Genomic DNA, 14,522 nt, shown 5'->3' with positions numbered 1-14,522 from the left:
GTGCTTGCTTTGAGTGCCTCTTGCCTTTTCCTCATCACATTCACATCCTCAGCTCCTTTTGAGTGGGTGGGACACAGAGATTTGAGGAAGACAGGTTGTCTCCTGTAAATTGTAAATTGTGAGTAACGTGTAATTTCGAGAGGTTGTCAATGCCACAGACTTATACTGTTTTAGCAGTACTTTAGTATTATTAGATCAGTATGGCATATGGGACAGGGGACATCCTGTTCTAGGTAGTACTGTAGCTGTCTATCCTACATGCTGAGCTCTGGGAGATCATCTTGGCAGCCATAGTGCATCAGTACAAAGCTATCAAAGTAGAGACAGCCAGGGGAGTAATGGGAGTGAGCCAAGTAAAATCGCCATATTCTATTACAGACAGATTAATGGATAGAAGAAAACTGGGGTTAAAGCGGTAGGAAAGGTGGAGGGAGAGCGAAGCCACTAATGACATGGTGATGAAAACTAAAAGATAAGTGGACTCCAAGGAGCAGTTAATCCAAAATAAATAAACTTTACTATGTATGCGCATTCAAAAAGGCAGTTTTATGACCAAAACATACACACATACATTTGGCTCTGATCATTGTACACAGACATGATATATACACGGTGCTCAGCCAAACATGTCAAAATGTACACATGCAATCTTATTCACTGTACCTCCTCTACCCTCTTTTTACCTCTGCCAAGGAGGTCATGTTTTCGGCTCGGGTTTGTTTGGTTGTTAGCAGGATTATGGAAAAACTACTCTCCAGATTTTCATGAAACTTGGTGGAAGGGTGTAGCATGGGCCAAGGAAGAACCCATTCAATATTGGAGTGTTTCCACATGACGTGGCGGATACATTTTTTTTGCTTTCATTAACATTGCGAGAGAGACTGCATTAGGATACCGCAGCACAACACAAATCTTGCAGGAGCTGGCGGTTTAAAGAGGTTTAAGATGTTTAAAGACACCAAATGAAATGGACATAAAGGAAAGTTAGTTTCGGGAAACCACGTTTTTGAAATTCAAGTTTTGAAGAAAATTTTTATTGTTTACTTTCTGGAAAGAATATTTTTACGGCATTTACTATTTAACTGGGATGTTTTGGGACCGATTGGCAGGGATTTGCGAAGGACAAAATACTCACGGCGATACACTGGTAAAAGCAAATTGCTTTTAACTGTGTATCCAGCTAATTTGAATAGCTCGAATTACTGTATTGTGTAAATAGTTAACTCAATTTAATAATAATAATAATTAAACCTTACTCCACAGTGCTGTGGAGTAAGGTCTGGCAATGCGAGACTACACAGTACATAATCTGAGTTTATTCCCATTTTGTGGGTTTTTGTTTCAGAAGAGAGTCTTGCCGTCTTCCGTGCTGCAGTACCACTCTCCAACTGAACTGTTACTGTTGCGCCGGTGGGAGTGCTGTTTTACCAAATCACAATTATCCCTAAAACCAATAGGGGAAAATATAAAAAAATATATATTTTTTGCTTTTGCTGGTGGGATCAGACACACAAACTGCAGGTGGGAGTGGGATTTAGAAAATAGTCCTGCTCAGGGCTCTAGGGTATGGCCTTCGCAGAGGTCTGCTCTCTTCGAGTTCCCTTTTAGTTTTATTTGGGCTAATATGCAATTTGCTTTTCCTGTTGTATCTCCTACCTCTGCACTTTGCAAACTCCTCCGTCTGGCTTGGTTGTCAATGTTTACTTGCAATACCTTCTGTAACAGCAGTTCAGCAAGTGGACACACCACATTGGATTTATTGAAATATCCTGCAGATCTTTCTATAGTTTAATACAGTTACATTTTTGTTTTGCAACAAAATAAACGTAACGTGAATATCCTGTGAATTTTAAAACTGAGCTGTATTAGCTTTATCTTTATATTTTATTTGTGTGGTTCCAAAACATTAAAGAAAATCCCTTAAAAACTTTTGTGGGAGACCTGAGTGGAGCTACCTTCAAGTTTGTCTATCAGAAGATGTCATATCCTGACTTTATCAAGGCAAAGACATCAACTGTGGTCCAGGCTTGAAGTGGCTCTAGAGAGCTCAAATGTAAAGTAGCATGCTTTATTAGTTGCTCCTTTTTAGCACATCGTATATCAAAGCATTCACTAAAACTATTAAAGTGTGTGGTGGGTGATGCTATAGTCTGCATTACCAAGCTGGGGTGTAAGAGTGGTGGTGTTAACTGTCTCCTGGCGTAATGAGAGAGTGAGCTGTCAGAGACACGCATGTAATGGCTCCCTTGCCAGCAGCCCAGTTCAGGCCCTGTGGGACTCAGCACAGACACACCATTTCTTTCACTGTCTCATCTCCTGCACACTCTCTCTCTCTCCCTCTCCCTCTCTCTCTCTCTCTCTCTCTCTCTCTCTCTCTCTCTCTCTCTCTTGTCTTTACTCCCCCCACATTTCCTTTCTCTCTCTCCTTTTTAAACTCTGACTCTGACCTGGACAGGGACCATGGCAGGCCTCTCATATCTTTTGTCTCTTTCTATTATACAGATAGTAAATCGTACATGTCAACAATCACATAAACACATACAGAATCTCACTGAGCATGCAGGACTCAGGAGGGGCATTTAGTGACTATATCCCCTAGGATAGCTTACTCTATTCAGTATACAGTGGGTTTTTCATGGGCAGTCAAGTCTATCCTCACTGAAATAGACAAACGGGCAGCAGCTTCTCAATAGACCAGGCAAAATAGTCACACTCTGATAGTACATCTTTATCTCTCTGACAGCCATAGTATGCTTTAAGAACTGCTCTGTTAGAGGATTGAGTTCACAGTTAACTTCCTACTGGACATGTCCTTAAAGTGCAAGGTCTTTTTTCTCTTGTAGTTTCATTTAAAAAAGAAGGCTTTGTAGCTTTGATATTAAATTGTGATATTGTTAAAGACATAAAAAAGGCTACTAAATATTCCCTAGCTAGTTATATAGTGTTCTTGGCTACAATGTGTGCTAATGTGCAGTGCTACGGTTGCACCTTTAGTCTCAAAGACAGGATTTTACAAATTGCACATTGACTCTTATGGCTGAGCTTCCTACTTCTCCTCTTTCCCTCTGCTCCCAACCAATCTATAAGCATTCATCCCCAGAGGCTTGCTATTATGACAGTTCTTTCATCAGCCATTACTGCTGGTGTTAATGGCATCCTCATGCTGACTTTAAAGACTGATTATCATATTGCGTAGGTTGATTGACAGTTGACCTTCACACCAGTTTATGAAGAGCTGGCTAGATACAGTGGGTCACCTTGATTGCCTCTGTGACAGCGTATTAATACTAATCTGATAGAATTACCAGGAACCAATTAATCTGCAGACCCTAGACAAGACAGTGGTTAAAGAGATAGTACAGCTTTGCCGATATAGTCACTAAATGCCCTGAGTCCTTTGTGCACACGATTCTGTATGTGTGTGGTGATTGTTGCCATGTGTATGCCTATGATTTACTTGGCAGAGGGAGTCCATGCACGTAGGTCCATTTCAGTGGTTCATTCCCACCACTGAGTCTGTGTGATAAGCCAAAAGGTGAGGAGTCATGGCTGTGCAAATGTTTAGATGTAGTTGCAATGACCCAGCATGGTATAAGGCTGACGTAATAGTGCAAGAACTAAAGTGGGGCAGAAAAACTTTATGAACTATCATTTTGCCTAAATGTATTGTATGCTGAGGAGACATCTGCAAATATTTTCTGATGGGGAATATTTGTGAATTAATTCTGGGGACTGCCTGTATAATTTAAAAAATATATAATTTAACTAATTGGCCTGGCAAAGACATTACAGTAATTGAGAAAAATATGTATCAGAATATTGTGTACTGTATGTATGAAGTACATTTGTTTTTATGCACCTCACTGTATGAAACAAATTTTATGTAACTGCTTAAATTCTGACAGACCCAGTAGTTGTTCCATTAAAGGCCAATTTTAATCAAACTCTGTGTCATCTTTGTGTGGGCAGTGTCTTTAGATGAACTGTGTTTGGCTTCCCTACGTGGTGCCAGTGCACAGATTTCTGAGCAGTGGAGATCTGCCAAGATCTCGGCGGACCTCTGAAGCGTTTTGCGTCATCCAGTGGATCTTGACAGACCTTTGCTGCTCCGTTCTGCAAGGAGCTCCTTGCAATTAACGCCACGGAGGAATGCCAAACACCGTTCATCTAAACAAAGCCATGACACAGAGCTGGCAAATCAGCAAAATGTCTATCTCTTATCGCTATTTTAAATTCTAGTGAAGACCCTAAAGTTTTTGTTTTGGGCACAGTAATTGTATATAAAATTATATATATATATATATATATATATATATATATATATATATATATATAAACATGTAGAATATGTCTATTTATTAAGTACAACCATAAATATACATTGTCTTTAGTTTGAATTTCCCATATAATTTATTTTATTTGTAGAGACAGAATGTATATGAGATGTTGTTATAATGTGCAGAAGTTTCACAAATAGAAAAAATGTCTGCTATTTGAATATATGCATTGATGATGCTCTGGGTAAAAGTAGCCATGAAATGACATTAATAACATATGGATCATATCTTCCAGCTGTAATATTTACCGTTGTCAGTTCTTCTCCCTGCCAATGGTAGAAGTCATCACTTGAGATTCTGTGTTTCCCTTTTAAATTGACCTTTGTGGATATGATTGATAACTAAACATTTTGACAGGAGGGTGAGGAAATAAAGGCAGTGTTTGTTCAGAGAGAGATAACATTCTCAGACAGTAACCAAAGCGAGGCGGAACTGCCCGGCAATAGTACCTCACGCTGAGCTGCATAATAAAGAGGGCCTGCATGCATATTAAAATCAGCACTCTGCATAATGTCTACATCTTATGGCAGGCTCAGAAGTGCACAGACACCTCACTGGTGCTACTTAACCTTTCCTATGCTTCACCATGGTTATTTGCATCCGCATTCCCTCATACAGGGAGGGATCTCCCCTAACCCTGGTCTCACCCACATCAGCTCATCTGGCCCTTGCTGCCAGCCTCTTTCCCACACACTCCACCAGTCTTGCAACACTCCTCCTTAGAAATGCACGGTGGAGGTGTGTGATGCCAAACGAGTTCCTCGTTACCTCCCTCCCATTCGGTTGGTAGAAGCTTTTGGAAGAACTACAGCGACATCTGCATGTGCCATGGTTACAAAGCGCCATGCTCATACCCACCCACTTCACTGGGCTTCCCCTGCCAGCCTGCGCCCCGTCTGTACTGCCCCTCCTCCTTGCACCTGCGGCAGTCTGTTCTCAAATTACTAAACATGGCTAATTGTGTGAGGCGTGAAGCTCACTTAATTTGAATATTCTGGCTGGGGGGATTTTGCCTTGCATAGGGAAAGAATTAAGCAAGGATGTCTGGAAAAGAGAGGATCCGCAATTAGATACATGGGTCTCTGTGGAGTAAAATTTTACCACGGAATTGTTTTTGAGCTGTTAATGTCGTTCGTCGCCGGGGTTTTGTTTTGTATGAGAGCTGATTTCATCAAATTAGGAACTGAATTTAAATCTGGCTTCATTATTTATTATTTAAACTTCTTGGTTAAAAGTCACAGTAATCTTCTTTAGGTAGCGATTCATTTGGAAGATTTCTTTAGAAAGAGGCTTTTTTGCGATCTCCTTTATTACTGTTAAAATCTTTTAATCTTTAAAATAAATTGATTTAAGAGGAGACTCTTCAAGTGCTATCGTGCGTCACAGTGTGTATCTCTTCCCAAACTACATCCTACTGAATTCTATGTCTTATTTTCTTTTGCAAGTTCATAATACTGTATGTTCATAATGTTGGATCTTACAGTATGTCCTATGTTTGTGTGTCGTTGGGGGGTGGGGGGGTGGATTCATTTATCACTAATTAGTCCACATATAATGGGTCTCGTTCTAAAGTGAATATCGGGGTTGGGTTTGGTTTGGGGGTTATTTTTAGGGCATGTTTATATGAGGAATAACTTGAAGCAGTTTTTGTTGTCTTGTGTAGGGAGATAATGGGAAAGACATGCTTCAGTCAGACAGTTATTCCCAAAGTAAGAAGGTTTTTAGTTCACACCTGCAATGCTCTGCCCTCATCTGTACATTTTAATCTTTGATTTAGCTGGTCACATGCGCATATTCAATGAAGTCCAGATAAGCAATCATTTTTTGTTCCATTCACAAATCCACAAACATCCATTACTTCTACGTGAACACTGTATGTGAGATGGCTCCCTGCACAGATTGTGAGGTGCTCAATTAGTCTGTGTCGGAAAGGTTGAGCACACTGAGTTTTTTAATTAATGTCGAATTAATCGAATTGGCAGGATACCAGAAACCAGGCACACAGCTTTGAAGATTGTCATCGCATAATGAGCCACTTTTTTTTCTTTATATTTTATGTTTTTCTGTTTCCAGTCCCGCGCTCTCTGATGCCATTTGCCTGTATGCCTTTGCGATTTAATAATATGCAAATGAAATATGCATAAAACCATTCTGCTGTAAGATGATTAAGCACAGAGGACATTAGCCAGTGCCCACCACAGTGTCTGCTGTCTCCTCTGCATTCCGCTTCGGCCAGGCGCAACCACCACTCTAATAAAGATCAATTCTGCTAATGCGCTAATCATTTGAATACCACAAATAATATCCAATTTGAGAGAAATTAGATTCCAGAAAGGTGTCTTCTCGCTCCAGTTTTGTAAGATCCAGAAACCAGGAAAGTCAGATGTCTCCATATGTGAGAGTTGTGCTCTAGAGAGCAGGCAGAGAGCAAAGAGACCAGGTTTTCCAACAGGGAGCACTTGAACATCACTAGCAAAGCAGGAGCTTTTCTCTGCTTGTTTGTGAGTACTGTGGCATTATTTGACTACTGGCATATAGCGAAGGAAGAAAAATATCCCTGTTCCTGCTTTCCACTCTCTCTCTCGATCTCTCTCTCTCACTCACTCACTCACTCACTCTCTCACACACACACACACACACACACACACACACACACACACACACACACACACACACACACACACACTCCACCCCCAATTCCATGCTGCTCTCTCGTGCAGTCCCTCTTTTTTTGTAATCCATTTGTGTAATGAAGACTGCACAATTAAATCTTCCCCATGGAATTAAATAAAAGGGTGATTATCCAAAGTTCATTAGCTCCGAAAGATTAGAATATCCATGTGTTTCCCCTTGATGAATTTGGAAAAAATACGGCACCAATTACAAATTAGATTAACCGTTATTTGTATTTGTTGCGATCACGACTATCGCATTTGCGATGTCCAAAAAGATGCCATCTTTCAAGCGGTCCTTCCTCAGTGGTGGTACAACCAGATTCAGACATCTTGGTAGTGCCAAGGTTGGGCAGCAAGCACAAAGATGTTACAATCCCTCCCTTTGGATGACTTCCTTAATAATTGATATTGCACAACCATGCCTCTGTCCAAAGAAATCCAGGAGAAAAAAAAGGAAAACAATTGTTGGATGCCAGTGGATGAATATCCTTGCGTTGCTAATTACTGTTTTAATTCCGACTGCGCATATTAACAATGAAAACGAACTTAATGAAAGCCTCTGTTGTGTGTCTTTGCAGCGATGCCCATCCTTGGCTCCATGCCCGATGCCAGCACACCTCGCGGGAACCACAGAAATGTTCCTCTGGACCCAGAGAGTACCCCGAACACGCAACTCACACCATTTGGTAAGTCTGCGTTGCATCTGTTTATGATACTTTAGCACGGGAGAGAAAATCCTGAAAGGGTGGAGTTTGTTCATTTCTTTTGGATGGTTGGCAAGAAGGGGGCAAAAAAAGGGTGTGGGTGTGGAGGATGTAATGAGTTCCCACGGCCTCTCCTACCCCCATTTTGTTGCAGACTGGTCAGCACCTCCCCCTCAGTGTCTCTTGAACTCAGGTTGCCTCCTTGTTCCTGTGCCTTCTGTACCCATTTCTTTGAGTTCCTGTTGTGCCTGTGCCATCTTTCTCTCATTTGGCTCTCATGCTGCTGGTTGCTATATTGAAATTGCTTGGCTTGCTGCAAATTCCTGATCTTTTTATGACTTTTTAAAACTGTTCCAAGAAGATTCTCCTATCACAGAAAAAAGTCATCTAGAGAAAAAACAGGATGTGTGATTAATTTTGATCAGCACAACTTCAAATAAAGGAAAAAAAAAGTTAATTAATTCCTGTTTGTCCGCTGATTAGAATTTGTTTTGGCAGTTCATTAGTATGCATCCTCATGTTTTGCATTTTTTGTCTGTCTTTTGTGTCTGTGACATTGTAAACAGCTGCTATTGAGCTTCAGGCACAGTCCCTCAGGTCTATTCATCCCCCCTCCTCCTCTTGTAGGCAGGCACGCAAGCGATTGGCAGATTGGCAGCGTCTGTTGCAGCAGTGCCTATGGTAGATGTTCAATGTGGCTGCCATCCAGTGCAATTACAAATGGCAGTTTACACTGGCGGAAATGTGGGGGGAAGGGAGTTGGTACAAAAAGAGACACCCGCTTCACACCCTCTACTAATAGTTGAACAGTTTGCCGCTTTTGTCCTCATCTTGTTTTTTGGTTGTTTTATCCCCATTACGGGTTCTTTTGGTGTTGATTAAAGTCGTTCCTTTGATTGAGTGGGTCACCCTAATTAACTAAGCAAATTTTTCTCTAATTAGTCATATCTGGTGCTGTAATGTCTCTGTTTGTTCTTTTCTTTTTTTGTTTTTGGCAACTGAAACGTGAAGGTGATCCGATTGTGCCGATTTGTCTTAATTGTGGTATATATTCCCCGTCCTTCGCCAGTTTTCGTTCCAGATGCCATCACATTCCCGCTGGCACACCACTTGAGGACCGCAAGTGCCAAATTATTGCTCCTTGGGCATCCTCCAAACCAATGACTTTTATCCAAGTCCATAAATGTCAACTGTGAGATGGAAATGCCGTTTGTCATCGCCCATATCTTCCAAGGGTACGTCCTTTACCGCTAACGAATGAGTTGGCATGGTGTCTCCTGCCCAGATGGCTGGCTGGCTGCTTGGCACAGAGAGCTGTGCCTCAGATGGTTAGAGAGAGAGAGCAAGAAGGAGCGAATGGGAGGAGCTTCCTTTTGTGCCACCGCCGCCAACCCCCCCCCCCAGTTATCACTAGAACAACAAAACAGCCCCCAAGTTTCTGTTGTTTTGGTTTTTGAATTTCCATCCCTTTCATTAATCCCATATGACGCCACCTCCATTTCCCGATCTTCTGTATGTGGCACCCATCACTGTAGGTTCACTTCCTGTCTCACATCTTCTGTGATTTACAGTTTTGCTGTATTTTAGAGTGCTGCATATCCACCCTTGTACCTCCATCATGGTGCCATGCAGCAACAACTAATCCATTTGAATGGCAGCTATCAAAATTCATTCAGTAGTAGGTCACATCTTGAAGTCTTCGTCAGCAGATGTTTACTTGTCCTCCAAGGCGGTTCTGAAGAAAGGATGAATTTGTGTCTAAAGACCCGTATCTTCAGTGCAACTTTTAATACTAGACTGCCCCCCATCAAAAAATCACAAAATTTTAAAACAAGATAAAAAACTCAAAGCATGTGACGCTACCAAAATGATGACAGGACCCTTCTGTCTCTCAGGCTTCATCTAACCATCTACCCTTGAGAGCGAACAGAAGTCTGCCTTGGTGCTACCACTGAATGGGTGGCACTGTGCCAACTTCTCTCTGCCATCAACCGCATTCGCTCGTTGTTTCCCTTATTTGCCCATCCCCTTTCTCTCTCAGTCCCTCTCTTACCCACCCTCCTCCTCTCCCTAGCTTTCCTTCCACATGCCCATTACACCCGCCTTCCAGCTCCCGTTTTTCTTCTATGGGCTTGACATTAATTAACATTTGGGTTAATTGATTCTAAAAGCTGATGATTTTGTCTAGCAGTTCTCGTAAGCCGGCTGGCTAACTGTTTTGCGCCCTGCCGTGTAACCTCGGTACCTGGCATTAGCTGTGCCTCTGCTTTGCCCTTCCTCTTCATTGGTCCTAGGTGGAGAAAGAGAGAGCCTCAACCCACAACAGCAGCCTTATAGTGTAGTGCAGCAAAACCAGGGTGAGCTGTGCCTGTATGTGACACAGTACACCGTGGAGAATCTCAAGCTGCTTATCCGACTGTAGCTGATTTAAGTTGACGTTTTGCTGGCTGATCCCACCGCACAATGTTGTCCTAGCATTTTATAAATAATCAAAGTCCTCCTTCTACCACCTTCCATTCTTTTTCCTTTATATACTTTTCCCATTTTACCCCTTCTACCTTTCTTCCCGCTCTACACACGCTCCCTTTCTCTCTCTCTCACTCTCTCTGTTTGTAATTGTCTTTAATTGTATCACAATCACTTTTTAAGCTACATTTGCGACCATCTGCTTTGCCGTTATTTTTGTAGGACACGGATAAGAAGCGTCACGAACGGCTTGTTAACAAATGACTGTCTATTCGGACGTTTTTGATAAAGCTCTGTTTTATGTGTGGTAATTATCTTTTCTCTCGTCATTAGAGGTTTCGTCATTAGCGGTTTCTTCATTAGCGGTTTTGTCAGTAGAACATATGTGATTAAATAATTATCTTGGCTACATCTGCTTTTGCTCTTTCGTTGATTTTTATTCTGGTCGTTTGGTGCAGAGCTGAGGTTAAAAGCAGGAGACAAAAATTGTTTAATTATTTAATAATATCCCCCTCCCTCTGAAGAGTGTATGCACACACTGCTGTTAATTATCGGTGCTGATGCTTGCTTTAATAGTTGAGCTAGAATAGACTTATTAAGAGAGAAATTTACGAACGCTCGCAATACCGTGTGACATACTTCACGCGATTGCTATATAAATTCTTGTACATTCTCTCTCCCTTATGTCTGTATATGTTATATGTTTGACAGTTGCATGGTTGTATAATTAAAGGTGATCTGAACACAGAAATTGTCCTTTTTCAGTCTTGTATTTCTGGAAAACAGTGGCAAAGGGCTTCATACGACTATTCTGTCTTGTTTCACACTTTTGTTTTATTATTAAATAAAAAGCAGCAATTGAGGCAACAAGAGGAATCCATTATGCAAATTGAGCCCATATTTGCATAATGTCTTATGCCAGGAATATGCAAATAAAGCGTATAATTTATGAGCGCCTGTGTCTGTCTCATAGTATTCCCATAACTTACTTTTTTTTCTGCTGCTCTCTCCTCCTATCCAAGCTGGCACGACATGCACCACACTCACAGACCAGACCCTCACTAAACAAGCACACCCACAAAAAAGGGTTGCTGGCTGGGTACTGTGACTGGGTGGGAAAAACTTGTCTGGCAGACTGATGGGGGATAAGGAGGCAAGCAAGGGGCGGGGATGGGTGGTACGGGAGAAATGTGTAGGGGGGCACATAAATCCCTCTACAAAGGCTGAGTAGCAGATGCTAATTCTCTAAAACAACTGCGAAACTAAATAAAATGAGAGCCAAAAAACAAAGGCGGAAGATTTTGACTGGGTGGAGCGACGGCGATTTCTGACTTATTTTTGTCTTGTTGCGTGAGCGTTGGTTCTGCGCTCTTTCCCTTTTCTTTGATGCCCGCTTTTTAGATTTTTTTTTTTCATGTCATAGGAGCTGGCAGCTTTTTCCTCTTGTGGAGGATTTTCTCATGAGTCAGTTGGATGAAGGCAGCTGAGTGGATGGAGAGGAGAGAGAAAAACAGAAGGAGAGAGAGGCTGTATCTCAAGGCATGCGTATGTGGGCTCCAGTCAGTCTCCACCCGTACCCAGGGATGCCACCACTCCGCCCAGCCAAGCCCAGCACATCCAGGTTGTATCCAGGGAGACTAGGAGCAGACATATTCTGATGTGTGATATAAATTGCATTCCAGTTTGGACTTCTCATCCCCCAGCAGGATTCTCTTTGCTGCAATTGTTCTATTACGAGGCGTTTGTGGTGATTGGCCTGCTTTGCATAGTTGATGTGAGGCTAATGGCTAAAGAGACAATTCGACATTGTTACGGATTAAAAAAAGCCACAGGGGACTGCGTTGGAGAACGGCTTCCACCACTGCACTCCAATTCATTGAGGACTTGTATGTTTGTTGTTTGTTTTTTTCTGTATTCCTCCTCAAGGCCTGTTCTCACAGAAATTCCAACTACATGTCGTCATATTTTTGCATCTACTGCTTCTGTCCTGGAAGTCGGAATGCACTATTTCTATGTTTCCTCACACTTGGACACTACCGAGCTTCTAATGGTAGAAAGGGGTTTGTGCCAAGACCACCCCATTGCGCACAAACAGTGTGCCAGCCTCCCCCTCAGACTGAAGGGGCAGCTATTCCCTCCTTGTTGGACAGTGATTGTATAGCAGCAGACATGTGAGACTTGAGTGTGTATGTGTGCGTAATGGCACTTGTGCTTATGAGAAGCAGAAAGAGACAAAGGAAATTGCATTATGTAAGTCAGCCTGATGTGTCTCTCCTTTCTTCAACACATGCACATGCACACACACACACACACACACACACACACACACACACACACACACACACACACACAACACACACACACACACACACACACACACACACACACCAGTGCTTAAATAAGTTGAGTCTATTGCTGTCTCTGTTGCTGTTTCAGGACTTTGGATTAGAAAAAGGTAAAGGGGACCATCCCATGGAAATATCGACCTTTCTCTGTAATTTCACCTTTTGGCGGTGGTTCTTTCTCTCTCGCACTTGATGTGGTTGATGTTGCTAATTCCACCTTGGACTTTTCTTAATTAGAATGCCGAGATCTTTATCCAACAATATTTTATGTCGTCAATTTCCTCCATTTGCATATTCTTTTATATTTTATTAACGTTTTTCCTTGTGTATAATGACGCAGTGAAATTGCCAAGATTAATTTTCTGTAAGCATGGTATTCATGAAAGCAATTATTTTCCGCAATTAGAATTCAACTGGGAGCTTATTATACCGCACAGACCTTTCATTATCTCTAATGAATGACTGATATTTGGACTTGAATCTTGTATCTGAATATGCATCAGAAATTTCACATTCAGGTTGTGATGCTCAAATTGGTTATACTTTATGTAGCATGTTTAGATAAATCAATGATTTTCATTAAATGTTTTTTTATTTAAAGTGCTTTTACAACAGTAAAAATAATAATACTTAGAACTTTTAGCAATAAAATAAAAAATGTGAACAGATACAGAAATAAGATGCAAAAGACAAATCCATGTTTAATGAACATAATAGGGTTCGGAATGATTCTAGCTAATATATGGGCCCTAGTTAATGGGTGAAACAAGGGGTAAGGATACTGACACTTGTAGGGAACAAGTATGATTAAGAAAGATCGCATTATGCTAACGAACCTGTTCACAAATCATCAAATAAAATAAGGAAACCGTATCCTCTCAACTTAAACCTGCCTTTAGTGTCATGGTAGCTGAATATTACATTTTATTTTGACAACCTTTTGAAGTGGTAAAAGGAAAACCTAAATAAGCCTTGCCTACTCTAGGTTCAGCAGAGGTAAAAAAAAAAATTCTTCAAAATTTCTGAAGAATTCAATTTGAAGTTCTGTTGAAAATGTGAGACACCTACTGATGTTTGTGTCTATCCATGTTTCTCCAGAAAATAGCCACACCAAACTGTAAAATATAAACACTGATTGGCCTTTCAAAATGATATTAGTTAAAGTTGGCAGTGAAGTAGGAAATAAGCTTTAGAGTTGTATGTGTTGGTTTATATAGTGTGTGTGTGTGTGTGTGTGTGTGTGTGTGTGTGTGTGTGTGTGTGTGTGTGTGTGTGTGTGTGTGTGTGTGTGTGTGCTTGCAGTTAGTGTATGTGTGCATATGTTTTGTTCTTTGATGTCATGTACTGTGTACATTTGATCAAAGTAGTAATGGATGCACATTTGGCAAAATAGTTGCCAAAAACAGCAAGTTTCCAAAGAAGAAATAGACCTAAGAAATAAAAAAAATAATTTAACACCAGTATTTTATTCTCTTAACAGAAAAAAATATTTATTTAGCGTGTCCTACAAAAATTATTCTCTACAGTGTTCCTATAAAACAGCACTTACAATAGTCTCTCTAAATAGAACATTAAACACATTATTTTAAGTAAGACCTTAGTTTCTTTTGATGGTGAATGTTTCTTTATATAGAGTACAAACTATCACCTTTTTGTGTCTGTTGAACATACTTTTTTGTCATAGAAATACATTTGGGAAATAGAACAGTCTTTGCCAGTCAAAGCAGCTCACCGCTTTCATGTCAAACAGGAAGATGGGAAATATTCAAACCATTTTCTTCATTGTGGTCCCTGTGACTTTTGTGCACAACACACTAGAAAATATTGAAGTAGCTAATGTTAGCTAATGCTATGGTACATATGAAGGTATCCCTGGAACAGATTTTTACATTGTACATTGGCTGCACATGCAGGGAACACAAACCACAGAGATACCACCTGCATCGAGCCGACGAACCTTAATAATGTAATTAACTGGCACAAGATGCAGTGGTT

General features: G+C 41.0%; 1 long non-coding RNA gene across 1 annotated transcript in view; it reads left to right on the top strand.

Annotated features, from left to right (window-relative positions):
• Positions 1-14,522, top strand: part of LOC120556118 — a 67,912-nt gene that overhangs the window by 34,112 nt on the left and 19,278 nt on the right. Inside the window, exon 3 of the long non-coding RNA XR_005638807.1 lies at positions 7,591-7,698. This is a non-coding gene — a long non-coding RNA (uncharacterized LOC120556118). The remainder of the gene's footprint in view (positions 1-7,590; positions 7,699-14,522) is intronic.

This window comes from Perca fluviatilis, chromosome 3, assembly GCF_010015445.1.
Source record: "Perca fluviatilis chromosome 3, GENO_Pfluv_1.0, whole genome shotgun sequence".
In the NCBI taxonomy this organism is placed as follows: domain Eukaryota; kingdom Metazoa; phylum Chordata; class Actinopteri; order Perciformes; family Percidae; genus Perca; species Perca fluviatilis.
Note: the sequence above shows the minus strand (reverse complement) of the source record. Positions and strands in the feature narration are given on the sequence as shown.